Genomic DNA, 22192 nt, shown 5'->3' on the forward strand with positions numbered 1-22192 from the left:
GCAAGTGCCATTATGTCGTTCTTTTTTTAAAATTTATTTTTATTTTTTTCAATCTCCCATAAAAAATGAAATTTTAATTTTTATTTGAGGTACTTTTATACCCCTTTCTTGTGTGGAGCCTTCCCTGACCCATCCAAGCAGAAAGGATTATTCATCCTTTTGCACTACATCACCCTCATTAATAGTTCTACTATGACTCAACGACACTATTATACATCATTATTTCTTAATGTATCCTCCCTTTGCCCTCCCAAACTGAGTTTCATGTGAAAGCATGCCTGATTAATCTTCGTATCCCATCCCTTAGCACAGGGCCTACATGGACTGCTAAATAAGAGAATGAATGGGATAAAGAGAATAGGGTGTGTATGTGTGGAAAAGATTAGGGGAAAACGGAAAAAAAAGGAGGGCATTCGTACAATGTCAAATTTAAAGCATCTGCTCCAGAAAAAGTATAGGGAACTCACACTATGACTCATTTCCAAAGCAGAGGAAAAGTGAGTTACATTTAGCCAAGAAACATGTGAAGGGCTGAGAGTAAAGGAATTTTCCTTGGGGTTTCCTTCTACTGTGCTTTATGAAAAACTACTCAACTTCCTAAAGTAAGTCGGGATCAATAAGGGGTAATTTTAAGTATTACAATGAAAGAGCGGGATCCTTGCCATTTTAATATGTTTTAATGGAAAGTGATAAAATTTGAGGGAGTTATAAATATATTTTTTAACCTACAGTAAATTTACCATTGGTATACAGTTCTATGATTTTTTTTAAATGCAAGCAGTCATGTGACCATGTCCATAAGACACATAACAGTTCCAACCACCCAAAAAACCTCCTTCATGCTGACACTATATAATCAACACCCCCAAACTCTAACCCCTGATAACCAGAGAAGTCTGACACAATAGTTCAGCTTTCTCTAGAATGTCATATAAATGGAAGCATACAGTATTTAACCTTAAGAGTTTCACTTCTCTCACTTAGCATAATACATTTGAGATTCACGCAGGTTGTTGTGTGTAGAAAGAAGTTTTTTCCTTTTATCGCTCACTTTGTCCATTGTATGGATATATAACAGTTGGTTTATCTAGTCATCACATAAAGGACATGTGGGCTGTTTCCAGTTTTTGGTGATTATGAATAAGGCTGCTATGAACAGGTCTTTGTGTAAAGATAAGTTTCCATTTCTCTTGAGTAAAGGAGTGAGATTTCTGGGAAACTATTCTGCATTCCCACCAGTAACACATGAGAGTTCCAATTTCTCCACATCCCCACTACAACTTGGTATAGGTGTGCAGTAGGGCCTGATTGTGGTTTTAATTGCACTTCCCAAGTACCTAATGATAATGAGCACATTTTCATGTGTTTCCTTGCCATTTGTATATTTTCACTGGTGAAGTATCTGTTCGAACCTTTTGCCCATTTTTAAATTCGGTTAGTTCTTTTCATAATATTACATGTTTATAGTTCTTGGGATATCCTGGACACAAGCCCTTTGTCAAATATGTGATTCGCAACTATTTTCTCCCAGCCTATGGCTTGTCTTACTCTCTTAACAATGTCTTCTGGAAGACAAAAGTTATTAATTTTGATGAGGTCAACACTTCATTATTTTTTGCTTTTATGGATTATGCTTCTATTGGTTTATCTAAAATCTGTTTGCCTAATTGAATGTAACAAAGATGTTTTATATTCTTAAGGTTTTTATACTTTTACATTTAGTCTATGATCCATTTTGAATTAATTCTTGTATGTGGTGTGAGGTATGACTCATAGTTCATTTTTTGCATACAGTAATCCCATTGTTCCAGCACCATTTGTTGAAAAAGATTATCAATTCACCAGTGAATTGCCTTTTCAACTTAGCCAAAACCAATCAAGCATATTTGTGTGCCTCTATTTCTGGACTCTGTTCCATTCCACTGATCTATATGTAAAAGCTTTCACCAATAACACACTCTTTTAATCATTGTATCCTGACCGTCTTGAAATCAGAGAGCTTGAGTGTCCAACTTTGTTCTTCCCTTGTGAAATTGTTTTGCCTTTTCTACTTACTTTGTTTAGCCATTTATAGAATCTGCTTGATATCTACAAAAAAACCTGCTAAGATTATGAAAGTGCATTGAATCTATCGATCAATACAGACATCTTAACAATGTTAAGAACTGACATCTTAACAATGTTGAGTTTTAGAGGAATTATCTCGTCTAAAATGTCAATAGTACTAAGGTTGAGAAACCCTGCTGTAGACATCTGTAGATGCCTGCTACTGAATGTTTGTATCTTACTGAATGTTTGTGTCCCCCCAGTATTGAAACCTAATCCCCAAGATGACGGTATTTGGAAGTGGGGCGCTGAGGAGGTTATCACATCATAAGCCCTCACGAATGGGATTAGGGCCTTATAAAAGAGACCGAGAAAGAGCCCTCACTCCTTCCACCATGTGAAGACACAGCAAATTTCTGTTGTTTATAAGCCATCCAGTCTATGGTATTCTGTTAAAGTAATCCAAATGCACTAAGACCATTTAAGGAAGTTCTCTTCTCATACCTAGTTTACGGAGTAGTTTTATCATGAATTAATGTTTTTAGTCTGTTAATAAAATGAAATACATGAACTGATTTTCAAATACTGAAATGTCCTTGCATTCCAGGGCTTGATTTGTTAATATTTAATTGAGGATTCCAGTATCTATTTCCATGAGGGGTAGTGGTATACAGTTTCCTTTTCTTGTAATATTTTGTCTAGTTTTGCATCAGGCTAATGCTGACCTCATAAGATGAAGTGGGAAATATTCTCTCCCCTCCTATTTTCTGGTAAAGATTGAGTGGGATTATTATTATTTCTTTCTTAAGTCGTTGGTCACAATCAACAGTAAAACCATGTAGGCCTGGAGTTTCATTTGTTGGAAGGTTTTCAACTACCTGTTCAATCTCTTTAATAGATATAGGCCTAGTCAACTTATCTATTTCTTTGTAACTCTTGTTAGGATTTGTCTTTGAAGAAATTGGTCCATTTCATCCAAGTCAAATTTATGTTAAGAGCTGATCATAGAATTTACTTATCCTTTGAATATAGGGTCTATAATGATATGTCCACTTTCATTCCTGATACTGGTAACTTGTGTCTTCTCTTTTTCTTGGTCACTCTAACTAGAGGTTTATGAATTTTATTGATGTTTAAAAAAAAACAGCCTTTCACATGATTGGTTTTATCTACTGTTTTTAATTTTATCAATTTCTGCTTTTATCTTTATTGTTTTGTTCTTTCCACTTGCTTTGGGTTTAGTTTTCTCATTTTTCTAGTTTCTTAAGGTGGAATCTTAGCTTATTAACTTTAAACCTTTCTTCTTTTCTAACATAAGCTTTTAATGACTTAAATATGCCTCTAAGCACTGCTTTAACTGCATCCCATAAACTTGGATATGATGCATTTCATTTTTCATTTAGTTCAAAATACTTGCTAATTTTCCTTGAGACTTCCTCTTTGACCCATGAGTTACTCACAATTTTTTTTTATTCCCAAATATTTGGTGATTTTTCAGATCTTTCTGTTCTCAATTTCTAGTTTAAGTCTGTTACAGTCAGAGAACATATTTTGAATGATTTTAATTCTTTCAAATGGGTTAAGGTTGGTGTTATGGCTCAGAATAAGATATTTTTGAATGTCCCATTTGCCCTTGAAAAGAACATACAACCTGCTGTTACTGGGTGGAGTGTTTTATTAATGTCAATTAAGTCAGTTGGTTAACAATGCTGTTCAGATCTCTTGTATTATTGATATTCTGTCTACTTGACCTACTGATTACCATGAGAAGAGTGCTGTAGTTGATAAGTACAACTGTGGATTTTTCTGTCTTTAATCTCCAGTCAGTTCTACCAGCTTTTGCTTTTTGAAACTCTGGGGGGTTTTTTTGTTTTTGTTTTTTGTTTTTTTGTGGTACGCGGGTCTCTCACTGTTGTGGCCTGCTCCCATTGCGGAGCACAGGCTCTGGACGCGCAGGCTCAGTGGCCATGGCTCACAGGCCCAGCCCCTCCACAGCATGAGGGATCTTCCCGGACCGGGGTACAAACCTGTGTCCCCTGCATCGGCAGGTGGACTCTCAACCACTGCGCCACCAGGGAAGCCCTAAAGCTCTGTTTTATAAAAATATCTTTTTATATCTTTTACTTTTAAACTATCTGTATCACTATATTAAACGTTTTTTTAAAAATTAACATTTTTTTAATCCAAACAATCTCTTTTAATTGGTGTGTCTAGATGATTTATATTCAATGTAATTAATAATACAATTGGATTTAGGTCTACCATTTCATTGTTTTCCATTTATCCTTTATTCCCCCTGCCTTCTTTGGGTAATTTTAATATTTTCAGCATTCCATTTTAATTTATCTATTGGATTTTTACTGGATCTCTTAGCTGTTCTATAGTCATTGCTTTAGGAATTACAATGTAAAACCTAACCTTTGAGACTTTTGGGACAACATTAAATGCACCAACATTTGCATTATAGGGGTCCCAAAAGAAGAAGAGAAAGAGAGTGGGCCTGAGAAAATATTTGAAGAGATTATAGCCAAAAACTTGCCTAAAGTGAGAAAGGAAACACTCAGGTCCAGGAAGTGCAGAGAGTCCCATACAGGATAAACCCAAAGAGGAACACACCAGGACACATATTAAAGTGACAAAAATTAAACACAAAAATATTAAAAGCAACATGGGAAAAGCAACAAATAACATACAAGGGAATCCCTATAAAGTTAACAGCTTATTTTTCAGCAGGAACTCTCCAGGCCAGAAGGGAGTGGCATGATATATTTAAAGTGCTGAAAGGGAAAAACCGACAACCAAGAAAACTCTACCCAGCAAGGCTCTCATTCAGATTCGATAGGGAAATCAAAAGCTTTATAGACAAGCAAAAGCTAACAGAATTCAGCACTACCAAACCAGCTTTAGAACAAATGCTAAAGGAACTTCTGTAGGCAGGAAAAAAAAAAAAAGAGGCCACAACTAAAAACAAGAAAGTCACAAATGTGAAAGCTCACCAGTAGAGGCAGCCATACAGTAAAAGTAGGAAATCATCCACACACAAATATGATATCAAAACCAACAGCCATGATAAGAGGAGAGTACAAATGCAGGAAATGGGACATGCATTTGAAATTAAGAGACCAGCAACTTAAAACAACCTTGTATATATATAGACTGCTATATCAAAACCTCACGGGAACTGCAAACCAAAAAACTACAATAGATACATACACACAAAAAAACCCCACCCAAACACAACACTAAAGACCATCATCAGATCACAAGAGAACAAAAAGAGGAACAGAAGAAAAAAGACCTACAGAAACAAATCCAAAACAATTAAGAAAATGGCAATAGCAACATACCTATCAATAATTACCTTAAATGTAAATGGATTAAATGCTTCAACCAAAATACACAGACTGGCTGAATGGATACAAAAACAAGACCCGTATATATGCTCTCAAGCCACCCACTTCACATCTAGAGACACACAGAGACTGAAAGTGAGGGGATGGAAAAAGGTATTCCATGTTAATGGAAATCACAAGAAAGAGTAGCAACACTCGTATCAGACAAGAGAGACTTTAAAATATTAAAATAAAGGTGTTACAATAGACAAGGAAGGACACTATATAATGGTTACAGGATCAGTCCAAGAAGAAGTTATAACAATTGTAAATATATATGCAACCAATATAGGAGCACCTCAATATATAAAGCAAATGCTAACACCATAAAAGGGGAAATCAACAGTAACACAGCAATAGTGGGGGATTTTAACAACCCACTTACACCAATGGACAGATCATCCATACAGAAAATCAATACAGAAACATAGGCCTTAAATGACACATTACATCAATGGACTTAACTGATATTTATAGAACATTCCATCCAAAAGCAGAATACACTTTCTTCTCAGGTGCACATGGAACACTCTCCAGGATAGATCACATCTTGGGTCACAAATCAAGGCTTGGTAAATTTAAGAAAGTTGAAATCATATCAAGCATCTTTTCTGACCACAATGCTGTGAAATTAGAAATCAATTACAAGAAAAAAACTGTAAAAAGCACAAACACATGGAGGCTAAACAGTATGTTACTAAACAACCAATGGATCAGTGAAGAAATCAAAGAGGATATTAAGAAATACCTAGAGAGGGCTCCTCTGGTGGCGTAGTGGTTAAGAATCCACCTACCAATGAAGAGGACATGGGTTTGAGCCCTGGTCCAGCAAGATACCACATGCTGCGGAGCAACAAAGCCTATGCGCCACAACTACTGAGCCTGCGCTCTAGAGCCCGCAAGCCACAATTACTGAGCTCACATGCCACAACTACTGAAGCCCATGTGCCTACAGCCCGTGCACCGCAACAAAGAGCAGCCCCCACTTGCCACAACTAGAGAAAGCCCGCATGCAACAACAAAGACCTAACACAGACAAAAATAAAATAAATACAATAAATAAATTTTTTAAAATACCTACAGACAAATGACAATGAACACACGATGATCCAAAACTTATGGCTCCTGGCAAAAGCAGTTCTAAGAGGAAAGTTTATAGCAATAAAGTCTTACCTCAGGAAACAAGAAAAATCTCAAATAAACAACCTAAACTTACACCTAAAACAACTAGAGAAATAAGAACAAACAAAACCCAAAATTAGTAGAAGAAATAAAAAAGAACAGAGCAGAAATAAATGAAATAGAGACACAGAAAACAATAGAAAAGATCAATGAAACTAAAAGCTCATTCTTTGAAAAGATAAACAAAATAGATAAACCTTTAGCCAGACTCATCACGGAAAACAAAGGAGGGGGCTCAAATCAACAAAATTAGAAATGAAAAAGGAGAAGTTACAAATGACACCACAGAAATGCAAAGGATCATTAGAGACTACTACAAGCAACTATATACCAATAAAACAGACAGCCTAGAAGACATGGACAAATTCTTAGGAACATACAACCTTCCAAGACTGAGCCAGGAAGAAATAGAAAATATGAACAGATCAATCACAAGTAATGAAATTGAAACTGTGATTAAAAATCTTCCAACAAACAAAAGTCCAGGACCAGATGGCTTCACAGGTGAATTCTATCAAACATTCAGAGAAGAGCTAACACCCATCCTTCTCAAACTCTTCCAAAAAATTGCAGAGGAAGGAACACTCCCAAGCTCACTCTATGAGGCCACCATCACCCTGATACCAAAACCAGACAAAGACACCACAAAAAAAGAAAATTACAGGCCACTATCACTGATCAACATAGATGCAAAAATCCTCAACAAAATACTAGCAAACTAAATCCAACAATACAGTAAAAGGATCACACACCATGGTCAAGTGGGATTTATCCCAGGGATGGAAGGATTTTTCAATATACACAAATCAAACAATGTGATACACTACATTGACAAACTGAAGAATAAAAACCATATGATCATATCAATAGATGCAGAAAAAGCTTCTGACAAAATTCAACATCCATTTATGATAAAAGCTCTCCAGAAAGTGGGCATAGAGGGAACCTACCTCAACATAATAAAGGCCATATACAACAAACTCACAGCTAACATCATTCTCAATGGTGAAAAACTGAAACCATTTCCTCTAAGATCAGCAACAAGACAAGGATGTCCACTCTTGTCACTTTTATTCAACATAGTTTTGGAAGTCCTAGCCACAGCAATCAGAGAAGAAAAAGAAATAAAAGGAATCCACACTGGGAAAGAAGAAATAAAACTGTCAGTGTCTGCAGATGACATGATACTATAAATAGAAAATCCTAAAGATGCTACCAGAACACTACTAGAGCTCCTCAATCAATTTGGTAAAGTTGCAGGATACAAAATTAATACACATAAATCTCCTGCATTCCTATATACTAACAATGAAAGATCAGAAAGAGAAATTAAGGAAACAATCCCATTTACCAATGCATCTGAAGTCAGAAAGAGAAAAACAAATATCGTATACCACTGCATCAAGAAGAATAAAAAAACCTAGTAATAAACCTACCTAAGGAGGCAAAAGACTTGTATTCAGAAAACTGTAAGATGCTGATGAAAGAAATCAAAGATGACACAAACAGACGGAGAGATATACCATGTTCTTGGATTCGAAGAATATTGTGAAAATGACTATACTACCCTAAGCAATCTACAGATGCAATGCAATCTATATCAGATTACCAATGGTATTGTTCACAGAACTAGAACTAAAAATTTTACAGTTTGTATGGAAACACAAAAGACCCTGAATAGCCAAAGCAATCTTGAGAAAGAAAAACGGAGCTGGTGGAATCAGCTAACTAACTTCAGACTATACTACAAAGCTACAGTAATCAACACAGTAAGGTACTGGCACAAAACACAGAAATATAGATCAATGTACAATGCTGGAAGTCCAAAGATAAATCCACACACCTATGGTCACCTTATCTTTGATAAAGGAGGCAAGACTTTATAATGGAGAAAAGACAGTCTCTTCAATAAGTGGTGCTGGGAAAACTAGAAATCTACATGTAAAAGAATGAAATTAGAACACTCCCTAACACCATACACAAAAATAAACTCAAAATGGATCAAAGACCTAAATGTAAGGCCAGATACTATAAAAGTCTTAGAGGAAATCAGTCGGAACACTCTTTGACATAGATCACAGCAATATCTTTTTGGATCTACCTCCTAGAGTAATGAAAATAAAAACAAAAACAAACGTGAGTGGCGGGGTTGCAGGCGCAGTGGAGTGAGCAGAGCAGCCGGCTGGAGCACGACGACTACTGCAGGACTCGGAAAGAAGAAACGATGTAAACCATTCATTATCCAGACTTTAAGGTCAAGGTGAGAAGGTAGGTCAGGAGGAACATGGCCTGGCCTCACCTGACTTTAAGGTCAAGGTGAGAAGGAAGGTCAGGAGGAACATGGCCTGGCCAAATATTTTTCAAAGAGGAACTTTGCTCTCCCGGTTCAGCCATCATCATGTGCTCATGTTCCTGCTCACCTTCTTCAGTTACTCGTTGCTCCATGCATCAAGAAAAACACTTAGCAATGTCAAAGTCAGTATCTCTAAGCAGTGGACCCCAAGTGCTTTTAACAAGTCAACTGAACTGCCTGTAGAGATCTGGAGCAGCAACCTTTTGTTTCCCAGTGCAGAGGAAGCCATTCTTTTCCTCGGAACACTCGACACTGTTTTCCTCTCCTACGCTGTGGGCCTTTTCATCAGCAGTATCGTCGGGGATCAGCTTAATTTGTGATGGGTTCTGTCTTTTGGCATGTGCTCCTCTGCATTCGTGGTGTTTGTCTCTGGTACTCTCACAGAATGGCTGCATTTCTACAGCAAGGGGCTGTACTGCAGCCTGTGGATCGTGAATGGCCTGCTGCAGTCCACTGGTTGGCCCTGTGTGGTTACTGTTATGGGCAAATGGTTTGGGAAAGCTGGACGAGGAGTTGTTTTTGGTCTCTGGAGTGCCTGTGCCTCAGTGGGCAATATTTTGGGACCGTGTCTAGCTTCTTCTGTTCTGCAGTATGGTTATGAGTATGGCTTTGTGGTGACAGCGGCTGTGCAGTTTGCTGGTGGGATCATCATCTTCTTTAGACTCCTCGCGTCACCCAAAGAAATTGGTCTCCCAGGTATTGAGGCAGAAGATTTTGAAGAAGATTTGCACAGGCCATTAATTAATGGTGCTGAAAATGAAGATGAAGCTGATCCTAATTACTCAATCCAAGAAGGCAAGTCTGTTACCCAAGTCAAGGCGATAAGCTTTTACCAAGCTTGTTGCCTTCCTGGAGTTATAGCATATTCACTGGCCTGTGCCTGCTTGAAGTTAGTGAATTACTCCTTCTTCTTCTGGTTGCCCTTTTATCTGAGTAATAACTTCGGATGGAAGGAGGCTGAAGCCGACAAGCTGTCCATTTGATACAATGTTGGAGGAATTATAGGTGGAACTCTGCAAGGCTTCATCTCTTATGTGCTACAGAAGAGAGCCCCGGTGTTAGCTCTCAGTCTGCTTCTGGCAGTCAGGTCCCTTGTTGGATGTAGTTATTCTCCAAACAATAAGTCTATCAATGCACTTCTGACGGCTGTCACAGGATTTTTTATTGGTGGACCTTCTAATATGATTAGCTCTGCTATTTCTGAGGACCTGGGTCATCAAGAGCTGATCCAAGGGAGCAGTGAGGCTTTGGCGATCATCACAGAATAGCTGATGGAACCGGGAGCACTGGAGCTGCGGTGAGCCAGTATTTAGTGTCTTTGATCCAGGACAACCCAGGATGGATGTGGGTTTTCTACTTTTTCATTCTTATGACAATTTGCACAGTTCTATTTATTTCACCATTAATAGTGAGGGAAATATGCTATCTTACGCAAGGACGACAAGCTCGCATATTGAGTGAGTGACCAGTGCCCACAAAAGAACAAGAAAAATAGGAGACACATCAGGACTATTCCTTTTCATTCACCTTACTTTGGGGTTGTCTTAAGAGCTCCAGCATAACCTCAGACTGTCAAGCCTCTTTCAACAGTGTCAGCCACCGTAGATGCTGACCAAAGTGAAGGCTGGGCTGTTTTTCTACACTACAGGAATAATTAATGATTTTTATCGCTGTTGTTTCATGAATATACTGAATGGCCTATGAACCTGCCAGTGTCTTTGGTGGCCTGTGAAGGTTTATCCTTTTAACCGTAAATGCTATATTGGACTCGGACCTAGTCCTCCAGCCTGGAAAGCCAAGTGACCACGAGGCATTCATGCATGGTTTGTACCAACGACATGCTCCACGAATAGAAAGGATCGTTGCATTTTGCTTGGTCACGAGTTTGCAGAGTGGCTCATCTCTGACGCATCAAATCTGGATAAAGCACTCCAGCCAGGTCCAGTGTAAGCATGCCTTGGACAGAGAATCCCTTTGTTAACCACGGTGGGGAAAACATCACACTACATGCTGATTGGCTCTCACTCTGTATCTGCTCTAAAGTCATTCAGCTCCAGAAGCAGAAATACCTTCAAATGATTGCCAACTTGCTCTCCTCCGTCTTCATTCAGAATTCCCTTTGACTCCTGGAAGTCTTCAGTCTTCCTTTCAAGGACCATAATGTACCTCAACTGTGAACATTCCAGTGTGTAACTTACAACCAAAGTACTCAACCAGATTTGTTCTCTGGGAACTTTAGGATCCACTAGGAAGGTAGTTGGCTTAGCCCTATTTTCAGAGCATTGATCTGTGTCACAACCGGGTTCCTTGCGTTACCTCAGCTGAAGACTAGAATTAGAGAAAGAAGAAAGACCTTTTGGCCCTGTAAGCGTTAAGTATGTGACACTGAATCACATTAATGGATTACTAAGGCCTGAGGCATATCTACGTATCTATTCTTTAGAAGTTTGTAGAATATATGTCTTCAAAGCTGTGAATTTTATACTAATTATCAATATTTTAAGGTCATACTGTATATATATTTTAAATTATGGAAATAAACAGGCGAAAAATGTTCAATTTTGAGGACTGCCTAATTTGCATTGGGTTACGGAATATTTTTCAACCTCTTGCTCCATACTCTTAAATGTGGTGTGTTTATGAACTTGCTAATTTATTTAATCAAGCAGATTCCCAATCAGTTAATTGCTCATTACTGACAAAAAGGGAAAATACAAAACACAGAAAGGGAAAATAAACTGACTTTTATAATAAAAAAAAACTAAAAAACAAATGTGACCTAATTAAACTTAAGAACTTTTGCACAGCAAAGGAAACCATAAACAAAATGAAAAGACAACCCACAAAATGGGAGAAAATATTTGCAAATAAAGCGACCTACGAGGGATTAATCTCCAAAATATACAAAATATATTCATGCAGCTCAATATAAAAACAAACAACTCAATCAAAAAATAGGTGGAAGATCTAAATAGACGTTTCTTCAAAGAAGACATACAGATGGCCAAAAAGCACACGAAAAGATGCTCAACATCACTAATTATCAGAGAAATGCAAATCAAAACTACAATAAGGGGCTTCCCTGGTGGCGCAGTGATTAAGAATCCGTCTGCCAATGCAGGGGACACAGGTTCGAGCCCTGGTCTGGGAAGATTCCACATGCCGTGGAGAAACTAAGCCCATGCGCCACAACTACTGAGCCTGTGCTCTAGAGCCCAGGTGCCACAACTCCTGAAGCCCGGGCGCCTAGAGCCCATACTCTACAACAAGAGAAGCCACCACAATGAGAAGCCCATGCACCGCAACAAAGAGTAGCCCCTGCTCACCGCAACTAGAGAAAGCCCGCGCACAGCAACAAAGACCTAATGTAGCCAAAAATAATAAATAAATAAAAATTTTAAATACCTTAAAAAAAAAAACTACAATGAGGTATCACCTCACACCAGTCAGAATGGCCATCATCAAAAAATCTACAAACAATAAATGCTGGAGAGGGTGTGGAGAAAAGAGAACCCTCTACACTGTTGGTGGGAATGTAAGTTGGTACAATCACTATGGAGAACAGTATGGGGGTTCCTTAAAAAACTAAAAATAGAGCTACCATATGATCCAGCAATCCCACTCCTGGGCATATACCCAGAGAAAACCGTAATTCGAAAAGATAACATGCACCCCAGTGTTCACTGCAGCCCTATTTACAATAGTCAAGACATGGAAGTAACCTAAATGTCCACTGACAGAGAAACAGATAAAGAAGATGTAGTACATATATACAATGGAATATTACTCAGGCATAAAAAAGAACAAAATAACACCATTTGCAGCAACATGGATGGACCTAGAGATTATCATACTACGTGAAGTAAATCAGACAGAAAAAGACAAATATCATATGATATCACTTATATGTGGAATCTAATAAAAAATACAAGTGAGCTTATTCACAAAACAGAAACAGACTCACAGATCTTGAAATCAAACTTATGGTACAAAAGGGGAAGTGTCGGGGGAAGTGATAAATTAGGAGATCGGGATTAACATAAACACACTACTATATATAAAATAGGTAATAAGGACCTACTGTATAGCACAGGGAACTCGACTCAATATTCTGTAATAACTTATATGGGAAAGGAACGGATATATGTATACATATAACATTCACTTTGCTGTACACCTGAAACTAACACAACATTGTAAATCAACTATACTCCAATTAAAAAAAAAACTAACCTTTAGCAGTCTACTTAGAGTTAATATTTTACCATTTCAAGTAAAATATATGACCACATAGGTCCCTTTACTTTCCCCTCTTTGTTTTAAATGTCATTTACATTATATATGCAAACACTGAAACCTCTCAAGAAATGTTGTAATTTTTGCTTTCAACAGTTATATTTTAAAAATGTTGAAGGAAAAAAATCTGCTATATTTTCTCAGATATTTACCATTTCTGTTGCTCCTTCTTCATTCACAAAGTTCTAAGTTTCCTTGGTATCATCTCCTTTTAGTCTGAAGAACTTTAGTTAGCACTTCTTTTAGACCAGGTCTACTAGTAACAATTCTTACTTTTCCTTCATCTGAGTATTTCTTTATTTTGCCTTCATCTCTGAGGTATGTTTTCACTGCATACAGAATTCTGAGTTGGCAGTTCTTTGCTTTCAGAATTTTAAGATGTTCTTCCACTCTCTTCCGCGGTTCCTGATGAAAAACCTATAGTCATTTGAATTGTCCCTCCCTGTACATAATGTACTATATTTCTCTGTCTGCTTTCGAGATTTTTTATCTTTTATTTTCAGAAGTTTAGTTATGATGTATCTCGGAGCGCTTAACTTTGAGTTTACCTTTTCAGAAGTTTGCTAAGCTTCTTGGACCAATAAGTTTATTCCTTTCCCAGATCCAGGAACTTATAGCTTTATATATTTTTTAACGTATTTTCTGCACCAATCTCTTGCCCCTCTCCTTCTGGGATTCCAATGATGCAAACATTATATCTTCTGCTATTGTCCAACAGGTCCCTGAGGCTCTGGTTCTTCAGTTTGGATAATTTCTATTGATCTATTTTCAAATTCATACACAGCTCTATTATCTCCAGTCTGCTATAGAACCCCACCTAGTAAATGTTTTCAGATATTTTGCTTTTATGTACAGAAATTTCCACGTGGTCCTTTATGAGGTTTTTATTTCTCAATTCAGAACTTCTATCTTTCTATTCATTTCAAGAATATTTACCTTACATCATGGAGCATGGTTTTAATGGTTGATTTAACATCTTTGCCTGATAACTTATCTCGGGATTGGCATCTTTGATTGTCTTTTCCTCTGACAATTGGTCATATTTTCCTGGTTCTTTATACATGAAGTAACTTTAAGCTTTGTATTGGATGTTTTAAATATTATCTTGACACTCTAAATCCTATTACAATCCCTAAAATATGTTGATTTTTGTTTTGTTTTGGGTGTTTTTGGTAGGCAATCGACCCAGTTAGATTCAGATAGCCAAGTTCTTTCTTGCTTTATGTGGGCAGTGGTTACAATTTAAGTTCAGTTTGTAAAGCCTTAGCTATGCTTCTTTGGGCCTTACCGATATATATCCCGCTCTGGGATTTGGGTGGTGGTTTGCATCCTAGCTCAGTCCTCACATTCTTGGGTGTGAGGCCAGAACTTATGCTGGTCATTACATACAGAATTAGGGCATTCCCCTTTCCAGGGCTCTCTTCCCTGATAGACTCCAGCCCCCAGATCCTTCCTTTTCCTGCAACATTAATGTAAATAAAAAGTTTTAGAGTTTTAGCCTCTCACACGACGGCACAATCCTGGGCAACTCAAGCAGCTCTTGGGGGAAAGCAGCAAGAAAAAAGAGAAAAAATGGGAAGCCTCAATACTCTCTGGCTCACAGAGGGACCTTTTCCAGATACTCTGGCCAGAAAGAGAAGGTTACTGTTGGAGTCTTTGCTGTTGTCTGCATCCATAGCACAATTAAAGACAAAGGCCCCTCAGGTTAAGGCTGAGGATATAGGAGGGAAAAAAATACAAAGGACACTCATTCCTATGATGGTTCTTCTTCAGATTTTGATCTCTCTCCCCAACCTGGCTGCTATTGTTTACTTTCCGAAGTATATAAGTAGTTGCTTGTTGCATTCTGTCCAGAGTTTTTAACTGCAATCGGTAGAAGAGTGCTGTGGGCTGAACTGATTACCCCCGAAGTCTTATGTTGAAACCTTAACACCCAACGTGACTATATTTGGAGATAGGGCCTATAAGGAGGTAATTAATGTTAAATGAGGTCATAAGGGTAGGGTCCTGATCCTGTAGGATTAGTGTCCTTATAAGAAGGGACACCACAAAGCACTCTCATTCTCTTTCTCTCTGCCGTCTGAGGACACAGCAAGAAGGCAACCATCTACAAGCCAGGAAAAGAGCTCTCACCAAAATCTCAATCAGCCAGCACCTTGGTCTTGGACTTGCCAAGCTCCAGAACTGTGAGAAATAAATTTATGTTGTTTAAGCCACCCAGTCTGTGGCATTTTGTCCTGTCAGCCCAAGGATGCTAAGACAGAGAGTTAGGGTAGTAGTGAACTTACTCCACCTTCTCTAGCATCATAAGTTGAGTTAACTTTTTGAAGGCTATAGTATGGTAAAGTGTATGGCATACTAAAAGACATAAGATAAACAGAACCCATGCTGTCTGAAAAAGGATACAGTAGAAAAATCAGGCAAGTTTTCTTAGGAAAATTTCCAGAGCTAAGAAAATTGAAATGGAGAGTTTAGAACGCAGTAATACATAGAAGAGGAAGGAGAAAATCCACCTATAGGAAAAGCTTATTAGGAACTGGCTAGAAGGGAATAAAGAGGAAACAGAAGAGCGCCACTGAAGTGGAAATTGAAATGGTTACTCAAGTAATAGTTTCAGTGGGTAATAACCAGAAATAGACCTCAATGTCAAGTAGAAAAAAACCTTATATCTACAGGAACAAAAAAGTATTTAAAAGCCAGGGCTAGAGGATGGAAATGGGTGAATTTATGTACAAAAAGGGAAATAGGAAAAAGGATCTAAACTTAAAAAAATATATAATACATTATATACTGTATTACCTAAATATGAATATATATAATGTAGTGATTATATATTACTATAGCATTGTGATATATAATATACAGATATATACACCTGAGTATTTTTTAATTAAAATTTTTTTTTAATTACATGACAATAGAAACGATCTAAAAGGAAATAATGAATTCTTACTATTGGTGCCAGACTTGTTTTACCTCAACATTATACATTTTGACCATTAAGTTTAACTGTTCACTCAAATCAACAACAAAGGGCAATGATAATTTTCAAAGAAAAGAAAAAGTTTTAGAACTCTCTTTAGCAATAGCAAGAATTTGTCTTTCAAGTGGAAACATGTAATTATAGGAAAATCTTTCCTCCCAACACAAAAGGAAATTAGAAATGCTGGATAAAATATAATAGATACACTTTTAAACATAGCAAGCATACAAAAAACCCCACGGAAATACTTAAGAGGCCAAAAATGAAAAATAAACAGAAAATAAGGGAATTTACAAAAACCCTGAAACTGAATGCATCAAATAGACTCAAAATACAGACAGCAAAAAGAGACATATCTACCAGAATAACCTGATAAATCCATCAGAATAATAAAATAGTTCAAAATTTCTAAGTTATATACAGATCAAACTGACAAAAATGTGACTAGCATTTGAAAAACATAATCAACAGTTAGAGAATACACATTCTTCTCAATATGGAACATTTATTAAAACTAATCATAAACTAGGCCATTAAGCAAATCTTACAACTTTCAAAAAAATCTGCCATACAGAACAAATTCTCTGACCATAATTCAATTAACATAGAAGTAAAAATGAAAAGCTATTTTCAGAAACATTAAAACTAAACTTCCAAATGACACTAAGTCAAAGAAGAAATAATCATGAAAAGTAGAAATTACTTAAAAATGAATATTAGTAAACATAATACATATCCAAACTTGTACAGGTAGCCAAAGCAGTATTTGGAGAGAAGGAAATCAACAAAGCCAAAAATTAATTATTTGAAAGACTAATAAAATGAACAAATCTCTGGCAATAGTGCTCATGAAAAAAGAGAAAAATAACTAATAATCAATATTAGGGACACAAAAGGGGACATCTGTGTAGAAAATAATACCAGGTATTCACTAATGGAGCTTTTGTTTCGTTCTTTAACAGCAGACTGAATTAAATGCAGATGGCCCTCTGCATCCATGGATTCAACCAACCATGAATGGAAAAAAATTTTTTTTTAATTCCAGACAGTTCCAAAAAGCAAAACTTGAATTTGCCAGGTGCTGGCAATTATCTACATAGCATTTACATTGTATTAAGTATTACAAGTAATCTAGAGATGATTCAAACTCTATGGGAGGATGTGCGTAGGTTATATGCAAATGCTACACCATTTTATATAAGGGACTTGTGCATCTGCAGATTTTGGTATCCAGGGGGTCCTGGAACCAATCCTCCATGGATATTGAAGAACAACTGTATACCATATCGTTCAGAGGAGGGGGACAGCTGGTAAACAATGAGGGTAGGGAGTGGGTTTTTTTTAAAAAGCAGAATCTTAGCTTTTAACAATGCCGTAAGGATGAATATGTGACTTATCTTTAGATCTCTTCAGTGAGCTTTGACTTTTTTAAACCATTCACAGTTGAATTCGTCTACTTTAAGTGTGTCACACTGAAATGAAAAATGGCAACTCACTAGAGAGTAAATAATTAAGAGGATATAGAAGACATTGACAACTGTAGAACAGAACATAGAATAGAGAAATCAACAACCTAAACAGACCTATAAGCATTAAAGTAGGTAAATTAGCTGTTAAAGTGCACTTGTGCATGCACACCGCCCCGCCCTGCTTGACCCAGTTTTTACTGGCAAATTCTCCCTAACAGATGATTGCAAGCTCATGCAAAATTCTTCCAAAGAATAATAAAAGATAAAACACCTTTCATTTGTTTAATGAGGTGATATAATCTTGATAACAAAAACCAAAACAAGTACCAAACAGAAAAATGACAAATTTTGCTCATCAACTCAGAATCAAAACTAAATCCTAAATAAAGTACACTAAAACAATACATGAGGTTCAAGTTAGATTTTTCCCAAGTATATATGCATGAATTAACATTAGAAAAACTACTGATGCAATTCTTCACATTACAAAATTAAAGGAGACTGCTGGTTCCAGAAAAGATAAAGTAGGTGTACTCTCCTCCGGTTAAATACAACCAAAAACCCTGGATATTATATGCAAAAAAAAACTGTAAGAAGATTCTGAAGGTGGAGAATAAAAGGAAGATTGTCTAGGGACCTTGGAACTCAAGAAATGACACAGCAGTTAAGTCCCTTTGCTTTGTCTATCCCAGACTGTGTGCTGGACAAAACAGCAACCTGAAACCACAGACTTGCCTTTTCCTCTTGAGTTTTCTAAATTAAATTTGATGGTGGAAACAAAAATTATAACACTAATTCTAAATGTATGTAGGGGAAATATCTAAAACAATTATAAATGAGGGAGAGTAATGTCTATGAAGAAAGGTAAGGTTTTTAAATTTCAGTCTGGAAAATGATAACACTAACAGACTGTGACAAGTTATGTATATATAATGTAATACCTAGAGCGACCACTAAAAAATATACACAAAGAAATATACTCAAAAAGACTAGAGATGAATAAAAATGGAATTCTAAAAAATTTTCAAGTAACTCACAGGAAAATAGGAAAAAGGAAACAGAGAGACCAAAACCAGAGGAAACAAACAGAAAACTACAAAATAAAATGGAAAGCCTATTGTATTTACCCACATTCTTGTTTACCATGTTTCTTCTTTCCTTTTAAAAGTTCCTTCTTTTATGACTCACTCCTGCTTAAAGAGGGTTCTTTAGCCACAGTTTTAGAGTTAAGTCTGCTGGCGATAAGTGCCCTTAGTTTTCCATCATCTGAGAATGTCTAGATATTCCCTTCATTACTGAAGGTTAATTCTGCTGGATATAGGATTCTGTGTGGACATTTTACTTTCAGCAGTTGACAGAAATGCTTCCATGGTTTCTGATGAGAAATCTGCTATCATTCAAATCGTTTTTCCCTTATAGACAAGATATCATTTCCCTCTGGCTACTTTTCAACATTTTCTGTCTTTATTTCTAAAAAGTTTAATTATAATGTGCTGTGGCATGTATTTCTTTGGATTTACTCGGTGATCCACTTAGGTTCTTGAATCTGTATGTTTACCTCTCTTGCCAAATTTGAGAAAATTTCAGCCATTATTTCTTGGAGTACATTTTCAGTCTTTTCCTCTTTCACCTCTCCTTTGAGGACTCTGACGACAGGAATTTTAGATCTTTTTTTACGGTCCCACAGATCCCTGAGGCTTTTTTTTTTTTCAGTCTCTTATTTCTAATTTTAGATTATTTTGAGTCTCTGTTATTTGATTAGGAAATTTCTATTGTTTTGTCTTCCAGTTCACTGATTCTTTCTTCTTTCCCCTCCATTTTCCTGTTGAGCCTATCCACTGAGCTTTTAAATTTAGTTTTGTACTTTTCCATATCAAAATTTCCACTTGCTTCTTCTTTTTCCCTTCTATTTCTTTGCTGAGGTTTTCTACTTTTTCACTTGTTTCAAGTGTCTTTGGAATTGCTCAGTGAAGCATTTTTATCATGACTGATCTGTGATCTTTGTCAGTAATTCTACCACCTTTTATCATTTCAGTGTTGACATCTATTGTCTTTCGTTACGCAACTTGTGATCTTCCTGGTTCTTGGTATGAAAAGTGATCTTCAAATGAAACCTGGATATGTTCATACTATGTTATGAGACTATGATCTTATTTAAACCTTCTGTTTGTTTGTTTTAAATAATTAATTTTGGGCTGCGTTGGATCTTCATTGCTTCCTGCAGGCTTTCTCTAGTTGTGGAGAGCGGGGGCTACTCTTTGTTGTGGTGCGCAGGCTTCTCATTGCAGTGGCTTCTCTTGTTGCGGAGCATGGGCTCTATGTGCGTGGGCTTCAGTAGTTGGGGCAAGCGGGCTCAGGAGTTGTGGCTCACGAGCTTAGTTGCTCCGCGGCGTGTGGGATCCTCCCGGAGCAGGGATTGAACCCATGTGCCCTGCACTGGCAGGCGGATTCTTAACCACTGCTTCATCAGGGAAGTCCCTAAACCTTCTGTTTTAACTGGCGTTCTATGACACTGCTCCATCAGGGGAAGGTCAGAGGGTGGAGGGCACCACATTTCATTACTGGCAAGTGGAGGGAGAAGTCCAAGTTTCCCGGTTGGCCTTCACTGACACTTGAAGGAGGGGTCCTCATTACCGCTGGGTGGAGGTGGGAGTACAGGCTGACTGACAATGCACTGAGGGTAGCCTTGTCACCCGCTGGGTGATGGTCAAAGATATAACTCTCCAATACACCTCTTCCGACACAACCTCATTACTGCTGGGTGGGGATGAAAGTCCAGGCTCTCCACTGACACACTGTGGGGGCAGGTGGGAAGAGAAGGCTCACAACCACCGAAAAGGGAAGAAGTGCCAGCTCTCTGCTTGGTCTTTCTTGATACCACACTGTGGTGGTGTTGAGGTGCCCTGTTACAGTCTCATGAGGGTGGACTTCTAGGTTCTCCATTCAGCCTCTTCAGGCCTGGCTAGGGGTAGTGCCACACTTTTTCTGTGGTATTTGACTAAACTAGAGCAGATACTGTCTAAAAGTGTTCTGTCTTGCCAGGCTGTTCTATTCCTGGTCCTTTCGCTAGAAAGAGCAGGTCCTTGTCAGACTGTGTGTTTGTGTGTGTGTACATGTGCTTGTTGATGTCTGCAAGCTACTGGCTTATCCAGTACTCAGTGTCAGATGTAAAGCAACCAGAAAATCCAAGAAACCCACCACCATGCCATTCTTAAGGTCCTGAAGTCCCTAGACGTCTTCTCCCTACCTTTCAGAGTCTTGTGTTTTATAGGTCCAGGGTTTTGGGTTATAGTAAGTGGGAGAAATAGGGGAAAGTATGTTCACTTTACCTTCCCAGAAGTAGAATTTCAATTTTATAGCCACCTCATCTATCTCTAAAGTGAATGATGAAGAAAATAACACTTCATTTATTCCTTTCAAACTTGATCTCAGGCAACTCATTTAGAGAATCTAAAACATAAAACAAGCAATTTTTTAAAAGCCTTGGGATTTTACTTGGCCCTAATTTCAATGTGAACAAAAGTGTGATGCGGGAATCAAAAAGTCACTGTAATCTCAAATTACAGGAGTTAGCCTATCTGAAGCACTTTACTCAGCTTTGAGTACCACATTTTAAGATCTCGGTAAACCAGTGATAAACCAGAAGAATAACTAAGACTATAGTGGTTCCAGAAGATCGAAATAACTAGAGACACTTTACCTGGAGGAAAGAAAAAGGGTAACTAAGGAGAAAGAATTATAGAATAGCAATCGTTTAATATTTATGAGGCCCACAATTTTAAAGAGGCAGAAAAGCACAGTCACATAAGTTGGCTTCTTATACATAAGAATTTTCTAACAATCTAAACTGCCCCAAAATTGATGGCCCTACTTTACTGTCCTAAGTTCCCCAATATCAGAAGTATTAAAACAAAGACTGTATGTCCACAGGTTGTAAATATCATTGAGCGGATGGCTTCAGCAGGAGGGAAACTGGAGTAGTGATTTTTAAGCTATGATTCACAGCGCTGCCTGAAGTGGTGCTGTGGAACTGGGGCGTGACTGCTGCCGAGCTGACAAAATGCCCGATTTCCCTACTCAGCTTCAACCAGACCGTCCGCTTACATGTCTAGCATCTGCAGTGTCTTTTATTAGGGGAGGTGGGAGTGGGCTGGAGAGAAGAAGTATGCTTTAAAGTAAAAGTCCAAAAATGACTGAACTGAAGACATGAACTAAGGCCTCTTTGAATTTTATATTCTGTGATTAATTCTTTCTTTTCCTTTTTTAAAGGAAATAAATAGTTTTTATTATTATTATTTTTAACATCTTTATTGGAGTATAACTGCTTTACAATGGTGTGTTAGTTTCTGCTTTATAACAAAGTGAATCAGCTATACATAAACATATATCCCCATATCTCCTCCCTCTTGCATCTCCCTCCCACCCTCCCTATCCCACCCCTCTAGGTGGTCACAAAGCCCTGAGCTGATCT

The 22192-nt window shown here is 37.6% G+C and overlaps 1 protein-coding gene and 1 pseudogene across 4 annotated transcripts in view; one reads left to right on the forward strand and one right to left on the reverse strand.

The window, feature by feature from the left end:
* RUNDC3B (RUN domain containing 3B) overlaps positions 1-22192 on the reverse strand; it is a 147746-nt gene that overhangs the window by 98639 nt on the left and 26915 nt on the right. The window lies entirely within an intron of this gene.
* Positions 8961-10438, forward strand: LOC132524775 (sugar phosphate exchanger 3-like; annotated as a pseudogene).

This window comes from Lagenorhynchus albirostris, chromosome 8 (genome assembly GCF_949774975.1).
Source record: "Lagenorhynchus albirostris chromosome 8, mLagAlb1.1, whole genome shotgun sequence".
NCBI classification, from domain to species: Eukaryota; Metazoa; Chordata; class Mammalia; order Artiodactyla; family Delphinidae; genus Lagenorhynchus; species Lagenorhynchus albirostris.